General features: G+C 36.0%; 2 long non-coding RNA genes across 2 annotated transcripts; one reads left to right on the top strand and one right to left on the bottom strand.

Annotated features, from left to right (window-relative positions):
• Positions 1-320: 320 nt before the first annotated feature.
• On the bottom strand, positions 321-2,084 carry LOC144291894 (uncharacterized). The gene is made up of 2 exons (XR_013359451.1): positions 1,779-2,084; positions 321-997 (listed from the first exon to the last, which is right to left on the bottom strand). It is a non-coding gene; the product is annotated as an uncharacterized LOC144291894 (long non-coding RNA).
• A 41-nt stretch (positions 2,085-2,125) lies between these two features.
• LOC144291895 (uncharacterized) lies at positions 2,126-4,340 on the top strand. Its single transcript, XR_013359452.1, has 2 exons — positions 2,126-2,251; positions 4,069-4,340. It is a non-coding gene; the product is annotated as an uncharacterized LOC144291895 (long non-coding RNA).
• Positions 4,341-9,066: the final 4,726 nt, after the last annotated feature.

A 9,066-nucleotide genomic window follows, 5' to 3' on the forward strand; every position in this document is an offset into this window, starting at 1 on the left:
TTCGTTTGCATCATTATTTTAGTAATAGATAGCTGTTACGATAATTCTATTTGGAGCCACTTTTCTGACTACAGGTTAGTGGCAGTCAAAATCAGATTTTGAGTTTGAATTTCATTCTTATAAAGTCAGATTTAAGATATTACTATTTGCTGGTTTACCTGAGTATAAAGGAGAACTTTCATGACTTGACACTGAAATAAAGACACATGAGCACTCCAATTCAACAGAGCTTTTTTTTTCTTCAAATGGAGGGGAAGGCATCTGAAATATGGCCTCCTGCTTATATGGAATAGAAGTAAAGGCAAAAATAAAATTACATATGAAAAGTTGATGGAGTTTTTTATTTAATATAATAGAGTAAAATATTTGACATGTTTCTTGGTTATAAGATAGTCCTTGTTCATATCTTTCCTTCTGTAGTCTGATAAATAGTATAACTGGTAACATAGATCAATATCAAGGAGTTCTTTTACCCTTAGTGTACCTGGACCAGAAGGGAATTTATTACTGATAAAATGTATCCAAAATAATACCTAGAAAGAATCATTCTTATAAGGGTTCTTTATTAGGTTGACTAATCAAACTAGAATAGCAACACTAATCAGAAAAGCTGTCAACAGCAGTGACACACTATATTGATAGTTCTGAGACATGATCGAAGGTCAATCTTCCAGAAGCAGGCAAGGAGAAGACACTGTGCAATGAAGCCTCCCTTACTGCAGGACACTCAGGTCAACTTTGGCAGGAATCATAAGTCTGGCAGTGGTAGCCTATACATTTAAAACCAAGAGTCCTTTACTCTGTGCCCAGTTCCTGATAGTAGATGTGTTGCCATGTCTGTTACAAAGATGGACTCAGGCTGCTGTGGTAGCAATGTAAGTCATGTGGTTTCCATCGATGTCTTGCTTCCAGTTGATGCTTTCATAGGAAAGGTCCATACTGTGAGCATCTCCATGACAGAATCATGTGGTTCCATCAGTATCTGTGGATTTTTCCTCTTCAGTTCACGCAATCAAAAAAAAAGAAAAAAAAAAGATATCTCTAATCACTACTCTATTGCTTTCCAAATAGGCTACTGGCAACTTTTGAAGATCCAATAAAACTATCACCAGATTCATCAAGGGGAACCTAGGTCAGTGCTCTGAGATTGTCCTTGAATTAGGCCCATAGGGCAAAGTAACTACATTCCTTTCAGATCTGCATAGCTGGCCACAGCGGCCTAGTGGATACATTCAAAATACAATTTTCCAGATAACCAGGATCAGGCATTTAGGAGAAAACTTATTGAGTCATGAGCTTTTCTTCAGCCAGTTGAGTGGGGAATAAGTTTTTCCCAAAAGAACAGCTGCTACTGTTTCATGTAAAACTAAGATGCCAGCTAAAGCTGGGCTGGAATCATTTACACGTTATTCAGAATAGAAAAGTGAGAGGGATAAGATCTGATTGAGGCACAGTTTGGAGTTCAAAGACCATGGTTATAGAATATATCTAAACCATATGCATATATGTGTGTGTATATATATATATATAAATATATACACACGCATGTGTGTGTATATATATAAATAAATCTTAGCATAATACTGTTTGAGACTACAGTCCACTCACTTTTCTTCTTTCTACTGTTTTAAAATAAAAAAAATATATTTTGGCATTTTTTTTTCAAACCTGAAATACAAATAAAACTTTTCTGTTATAGTAGAAGTAAGCCTGACATCCACATTTCTTTTTTTTATTTAATCTGTAGATGTCTTAGAATTCAACAATTATTTGCTTACCAAATGGGCCTGTGCTTGGCTCTTGGCAATACAAAGATCAGATCAGGCCTCATCTTTATCTCTGTTGTATCTGTTGTTCTCCCTGCCAGTCTTAATGTCACATGGCAAGAAGTCCATCTTGCAAACTAAAATATTTAGTCTGAGCTTCACAATAAACCCCTAGGCTGAAGTTCCTCTACCTGCTACTGCTAATCCCTTCAACTAGGGTGAAGTTTGTTCATGATACAATCCAGGAAATAATGGCCTGTGCTCTGGCTCTTTGAGGAGCGTCATTCTGTTGCATATTAGGAATGCCAGCTCATGCCACGTCTGCGTCACATTGTGGAACACACTGTGTGGCCGTTCTAGAATTCTTAAAAGCACTCAAGTTCCTATCCACTAGGAAACAGGATTACTTACTTAAATCATATGGTAATTTACCATTTAAACCTTTCATGGTTTACATACTTGAATTCTTTGATCTACTTTCACAGGTAAGCCTCCGTAACTAGTTACAGGTCATTCCCACACTGCTTTGGACTTCTCTCACCAGTCACATATTCTTCAGATCATTTTTACTTTCCACAATCCTTTATAATGCCCTCCATAACTACCAATCATAAACTAATAACTCTTCTATTTTCTCAACACTTCTTAAAAAGCTTCTGTAATATTCCTAAACACAAATGATAACTATTTTCTCCAATTTTCTGCTCCTCATGTATCCTTTCCAAAGGAGGGTTTTTCATCTTCCGTGCTCCACATGTATCACTTCATTCATCAATCCCTTCTTCCCACATCCCCCTTTTAATACCTCTCCTCACCATTTTCACATAACCTGTTGCTTTGAGACATTTGTTCTTCAAGGGGACACTCGTGTGCCAAATTTCTGATTGCTCATTTCATACATTGGAAAACTTGAGGATCTATTTTTTAAACCTAACTATGTTGTCATTCCATATGATATCCAAGTTCAAAGTAATAATCTCCCAAAATTCTTATCTTTCAGTTTCTTCCTTCCCATCTCCTACAGCCTCTTCTGTGTTGCCACAGCTACAAATATCTACAAATATTTCATCTGTGGAATATTAAGCCCTCTTGCCTTCCCCTTATATATTTATATATCTAAATTTAATATTTTAGAGGTGAAATATTTCAGTACAGTGGTAGTTATAGCATAGTATTTGAAGTTGTTAGCTTTAGCACATAGTCTAATGTTCAGCCTTCTGCCTCATTAAGTTTTTATTCCATGGATTCTCTACCTTCTCTGTATTCATCAGTCAACTTCTTTTTTTTCTTCTCTCTCTCTCTCTCTTTTGAGAAAGAGAGAGTGTAGTGTGTATGAGTGGAGTGAGGGGCAAAGGGAGACTGAGAATCTGAAGCAGACTCATAATTCGGGACTCAGTCTCCTGTCCCTGAGATCATGACCTGAGCTGAAATCAAGAGCACGGTGCTTAACAAACTGAGCCACCCAGGCGTCCCCATTAGTCAATTTCTATACTCACTTTACTCAATCTTTAGATGTTATTAAATATAAGGGTAGGTACCTGTCCTTTTAGCATACTCGTCTTATAAATTCTTAACTTTAGGTGAATTCAATTCCTTTGCTACCCAAATCTAGACAGATGAATCTTGATCCATCCAGTAGATTGGTGCCATTGGGATCCCTGCCATTATATGGCTGTTTTGTGTTCACCAATGTTATATAGGTGGTTACCCATCAATTCTGTTATAATAATCACCCCACAGAGATGGGATCAATTCCCACTTCTAATTCAAAATTTGTTTTTTTGTTGAAGTGGATGATGCCAGACAGCCACCAAGAGATTATTAAAGTTTCATTACTAAAAAAAAAAAAAAAAAAAAAAAAAAAAAAAAAAAAAAAAATTGTTGCTTTCTGGGAGAGAGAAGAGAAGCCCTCTGAAACTGCTCTGAAAATGTCTCAAGAAGTCAGGGAAAGGAAACTTGTTTGAGGTTTTCATGGTGTCTAAAAGTAGGTCTAGGGTGACACTTCCACAAGTACTGTAGACAGGACTTGCTTGATTAAACTTCCCCCACAAAGTCAAAGGAGGAAGTACTCAGGATTCCTTATTAGCTTGGCAGATGTAGAGCAGAAGGGAAACAGGGAGGAGTGTGGCTTCAAAGGATCGGTGCTCAAACATTAAAAATGAGTCAGACTCTTTATCACATCTACTATTGCTACTTGCTACTATCTGCTTAATTTTCTATTTCCCATACTGGTCAGAATTTTCTCATTCTTTACAAATTTCACTGCCCAATAGCTGAACTTTTTTTTTTTCTTTTTTTAAAGATTGTATTTATTTATTCATAAGAACACACAGAGAGAGGCAGAGACACAGGCAGAGGGAGAAACAGGCTCCACACAGGGAGCCCAACGCAGGAATCGATCCCAGGTCTCAGGGATCACGACCTGAGCCAAAGGCAGATGCTCAACCGCTGAGCCACCTCGGCATCCCTGAACCTTCAATTTACTCCTAATTTAGAGAAAACTACTTACCACATGAGGACTCTTTAAAGATCTTACTCCTCCTGCCACCAAAAATACATCCACCTGCATTTATAGCCGGTTTGTTTGCTTGTTTGTTTTTTCTATCCTTGCTTTGACTTCATTCCCTTTTGTATTTCCACAGGGCCTGGTTTTATTACCCACTCTGTCCTGTCAATAATTATAGTAGATAGATTTGAAATTTTTCCTTCAATTGAGGCATAAAAATAGAAAAGCACATAAAAGGTATTTGTAAATCATTGATATCAACACAAAGGTAACAACTACACAGCCATGAGATAATGAGAGAGAACATTGCCAGCATGTCAGACCCCCAATCTCTGTTTACTCCTCTTCCCCAAAGGCAACTGCTTTCCTAAGTCCCATTACTCCAGTGCAGTTTCACCTGTCATTGAGTTTTAAATAAATGGAACACACGTCATATATTCTTTTATTACAGTTTTAGTTTTCATCTTTTTTTCTTAGGGTTCTATTTAAGAATTCTCCCTATCCAGAGTGATGAAGTTATTTGTTCTCCTACATTATTATTATTTATTTCCAATGTTCACCTGGCATTGGTTTTGGTGTGTGATGTGAGAGAGTGTCAAGTTTAAATGACAGAACTCGAAGTTCTTACAAACTATGTAAACATTGACTGGGAAAAAGAAAATGACTATTACAAAAAGAAGTTAGGGATCCCTGGGTGGCGAAGGGGTTTAGCGCCTGCCTTTGGCCCAGGGCGCGATCCTGGAGACCCGGGATCGAATCCCACGTCGGGCTCCCGGTGCATGGAGCCTGCTTCTCCCTCTGCCTGTGTCTCTGCCTCTCTCTCTCTCTCTCTGTGACTATCATAAATAAATAAAAATTAAAAAAAAATTTAAAAAAAAGAAGTTAAAAGATACAATAAGAAGATAAGTTTTCTTTTTTTTTTTTGAAGATTTTATTTATTTATTCATGAGACACACACAGAGAGAGAGAGAGAGAGAGAGAGAGAGAGAGGCAGAGACACAGGCAGAGGGAGAATAAGACTCCATGCAGGGAACCCAATATGGGACTCGATCCTGGGATTCCAGGATCATGCCGTGGGCCAAAGGCAGATGCTCAACTGCTGAGCCACCCAGGTGCCCCAAGAAAGTTAAGTTTTCATTTAAAGTGAGACTCCTCAGGAAAAAAAAGAAGTAATAAGGAAGGGCCCAGTGAGAAGCATTACCCCCACTCTCTGTGCCAACAGATGGAGTGGTACCATTAGAAACTGGAAAAATCTGTATTTGTGTGAGAAAGGTCTTCCGACAAGAGTAGTGTCTATGAGCAAAAAGAACACAGCCAATCCCCAATTCTGACAGTTGGCAGAGAGGAAGTAGGGGAGACTAAAATCCTAAACTTCCACGTTGACAACTGAATTCTTGCCATGACTTTCTTTTACCTGAAGGAAAGATGGTCTACTTGAAGCCACTGTACGGACCAGTTTCATAGGTTCAGAGTACTCCGGAGATGGTCACAGAATCATTCCAAAAAGCAAAATAATCAGCATAAATTCTAATAGAAATACTAGGCAAAAGTGCAAAAAACATAGAGACATTTGTGTACGGAAAAACTGAATGAACAAAATTTCTTGAAAAGAAAAAGTAACATGATGGATTGCATAAAATGACTGGTTTATTAAATAAAACCAAGATGTGAATGTGGAAAGATAAGCCAAACATGTGTGGGGATCCAGATGATGAAAGAGAACTACAAAAAAGTTTATGTGTATGAAATAAATCCAATTTATATGTTTTATACTTTATGAAATTAAGCATTTGGGGATATTTGTAGAAGTCATATTTGAGAAATTCTGAGTGGTGGGGGCTCTACTAGAAACAGGAAAAACAGAAATCCTGCAAAAGCCTCTACTCCTGAGTATCCAGGCATGAGAAGGCCTGTACACTGACTATGCAAAGGATAATTGGCTATATAGGGTTGGAATCTATAAATTGAAAGGAAATTTTGGAGGCCAAAATTTCTTGGCATATTTGAGTTATTAATGTGGTAGGCAAGAAAAAGAGAAAGAAAAAAAAAGAGAAAGCAGCATCTTTTGGAGTAAAAATAATGAGTTTACTTTTTAGATGAGTCATGGATGAACTGAATATAAATTTGTGAGAGGAGGATATCTGGGCTGGAGGCAAATTTTGGAATTGTCTCTTGGTAGGTGTGTACTAAGAATGCACAGATTCTCTAAGGGACTTATTATAAAGAAATGGCAACAGAGGGCCAAGGAATGAACCTACTTAGGTGTTCATGAAGGAAGGAGTCCTGAAAATCAAGTGAGATGTTAGAATAGTCAACTTTACCAGATAACATCGGGAAGACAAAAACAAACAAAATAATGGTAAAAAAAAAAAAAAAAAAAAAAAAGTTGTATGATATAAAAAGTTCAGTAAGTAATATCCCATGTATTAAGACATTTATAGATTAAAATAATTTCATTCATTTCCTTTAAGTTAAAAGTATTGTACTAATTTAGCCCCTTCCCTCATGGAACACGTACATACTGGTGGAGAGATCAATATATAAATACTGTAAAATAGTATCTTGGAGAGGGTATCTCAATTGTGCTGAAATTAATAAATTTCTAATTTACCAAATGGAAGGAATTTTACATAAGAGGAATTTATATAATTTCATTTTACTTTATTTCCAAATTTACTACTTCCAGTAGTCATTCTCATATTTATTGTAGCTTTTTGTGGTAACAGAAGACCACACATGAAAATTCATAGTTGACTTATTTAGGAATAATTTCCCACTTATGAGGTTTCCGTACAGGGTTTTTCATATCATCTTAATATTTGGTAGATGGAAAATAAATCACCGCAAGTGTTATAGTTTCAAAAATAAAGAGAACATGGACAATTTAAATATTGAAAAACTGTTTCTTTTAAAAATATTAATTATTGTTTTTGGCCATAATTGAAGATACATATGATATAAAAATTATATGCGTTGTATAGCACCAATAGATAATAATGGCTTGATTTAATGTATTTCAAAAATTATAAATCCCAATCTATATGAAACTAATATTTTCATTTATTGCTCATCTTTCCCAGTTCCAGAATAAGAAGAGATAATTTATCTTTCTTTTGAGGGGAAAAGTATGATTTTTAATAATAGCTGATGTACACATATTTATGGCAATATGGATTTTAATTTATAATTTCTTAATTGGTCATAAATTATAATACATGTTCTTATGGAAAGATGATAAATTATATCTTGTTGTAAACTATGGAAACAAAATTAAGATGGCAAATATGGAAATATTACTGTCTTAGAAAGTAAAACAACTGTACATATTAGCCCTAATTTACTCTTTCTTTAATATTTATTGCTATTAAGCCACATACTTAGAAGAACTACTTGCTGGATTATAATGCTGCATATTAAAAATATTCATTTAAAATTAAGTTTGCTGGGGCTTCTGGGTGGCTCAGTGGTTAAGCATCTGACTCCTGGTTTCAGCTCAGGTCATGATCTCATAAGTGTTGAGATCAAGCTCCATGTCAGGCTCTGCCTTCAGTGGGGAGTCTGCTCTAAGGTTCTCTCCTTTTGCCTCTCCTCCCACCCACATGCATCCCCCTCTCTGTCTGTCTCTCTATCTCCCAAATAAATAAATAGATCTTAAAAAAATTAAGTTTGCTTACCCCCTTTCCAATGTGCCATGTATGAATCTCAAAATTATTCTAAGTATACAGAACTGCATTTTTGCTGTCCCCAGTAATTTTATTTTATTTTATTTTTTAAATTTTTATTTATTTATGATAGTCACAGAGATAGAGAGAGAGAGAGAGGCAGAGACACAGGCAGAGGGAGAAGCAGGCTCCATGCACCGGGAGCCCGACGTGGGATTCGATTCCGGGTCTCCAGGATCGCGCCCTGGGCCAAAGGCAGGCGCCAAACCGCTGCGCCACCCAGGGATCCCTCCCCAGTAATTTTAAACCTATAACTTAGAAATGACACATGATGAAGACCTTTTAAATCTTTTCATAATATAAATATAGATACAAAATAGCATATGATTATTATTGGCTAAGCAAAGATTAGAATTGACTAGATCATGCTTACTTTCAATTTTTTTTTTTTTTTGGCTTTCAACAGTAGTTAGTAATCACTTATTTATTTTTGCTATATAATGCGAGAAAAGTATAGGGGGATTAAATGAAATTAAACAGCACTATCTTAAAAAATATTTCATTAAATAGATTTGGGACATGATTTTAAAAAATATTTCATTAAATAGATTTGGGACATGATTTTTCAGCTTTTGGTTATTTATATAGGTTCTTCATAAATAAAGATTTTATTTATTCATGAGAGACACAGAGAAAGGAAAAAAGACATAGTCAGAGGGAGAAGCAGGCTCCCTGCAGGGAGTCCCAAGTGCGACTGGATCCTAGACCCCAAGGATCACTCCCTGAGCTCAACCACTGAGCCACCCAAGTGCCCCTTGATATATATATATATATATATATATATATATATATATATATATATATATACATTTTTTTTAAATAATGCAACTAAAAATAAAAGAAAGTGTTTGTGTCTAGCAAAACATACTAAATGTTCATAGATGATTATTTGAATAGACAACACCTTCAAACAACCCAAAATCTATCAACGTTAGAATAATCTCCTCTTTTCTTTTCCTTTTTTTCTCCCCCCTTTTTTCCTTTCCCTCTCCTTTCCTTTCCTTTCCTTTCCTTTCCTTTCCTTTCCTTTCCTTTCCTTTCCTTTCCTTTCCTTTCCTTTCCTTTCCTTTCC

Source organism: Canis aureus, chromosome 20 (assembly GCF_053574225.1).
Source record: "Canis aureus isolate CA01 chromosome 20, VMU_Caureus_v.1.0, whole genome shotgun sequence".
Lineage (NCBI taxonomy): Eukaryota > Metazoa > Chordata > Mammalia > Carnivora > Canidae > Canis > Canis aureus.